The sequence below is a fragment of the Amblyomma maculatum genome, chromosome 5 (assembly GCF_055883805.1).
Source record: "Amblyomma maculatum isolate TAMU_Amacu chromosome 5, ASM5588380v1, whole genome shotgun sequence".
NCBI classification, from domain to species: Eukaryota; Metazoa; Arthropoda; class Arachnida; order Ixodida; family Ixodidae; genus Amblyomma; species Amblyomma maculatum.
Window position 1 is genome coordinate 42,383,427 of NC_139348.1, and position 797 is coordinate 42,384,223.

General features: G+C 47.4%; 1 non-coding gene across 1 annotated transcript; it reads right to left on the reverse strand.

Moving 5' to 3' along the window:
• Positions 1-279: 279 nt before the first annotated feature.
• TRNAL-CAG (transfer RNA leucine (anticodon CAG)) lies at positions 280-363 on the reverse strand. The gene has a single exon. It is a non-coding gene; the product is annotated as a tRNA-Leu (tRNA).
• Positions 364-797: the final 434 nt, after the last annotated feature.

A 797-nucleotide genomic window follows, 5' to 3' on the forward strand; every position in this document is an offset into this window, starting at 1 on the left:
TAAGGCCTCATCCGCATGTCGGCGTGCAAAAAAACGGTGTTGAGCACAACACGTCCTGTAGGCAAGGTGGGCAAAATAACCTGGTACTCATCTTCAGCTTCTTCACTCCTGTTCCCGCGGCCAGAATGGGCCGCTATCGCCGCTCCGCCGGAGCTCATGATTCCGCGTCCGTACACGCCGGTTGCCGGAAGTAGAATGCCTGACGAGACACATGCGCAGTGCAATTGGCACAGTCCCAAACTTATCTCTGCATTCTGGTATGATTCAAAAAGACAAAAATATCAGAAGTGGGATTCGAACCCACGCCTGGCAGACAGGACTGCGACCTGAACGCAGCGCCTTGTACCGCTCGGCCATCCTGATTTTTTTTTTCTTTATAGCCGAACTCCAAATTTGAAAGTGAAATCCGAGATGCAGTGCATAAAACGCGTAAGCCAGGCTTCGGCAAACACGGATTAAATTTGTCTCAGCGGCACGAAAACATCAAGCAAGGTAATCCATTCTGATGGCTCAGGGTGTGCTCGGTAACACTCTCTTAGTGAAACGCCACTTTCAACAAAATGCTCGCGAACAGTACGCACAACAAGGTCAGCATGTTCAAATTGCATCCTCGTTTTCCATATTGAGTGCAGGCCCAGGAGCATAATCAAATCATATAGTATATTCTGTGAAGTTTCTATCGGCAAGAACCTTATTCCATATGGATACAGTGGTAACTGTTTCTTAAGCGTGCACTGTAAAACATCCCAGTGAGATATTGAGTCCCAGCAGTCAAGAAAAACATGCTTTATTGTTTC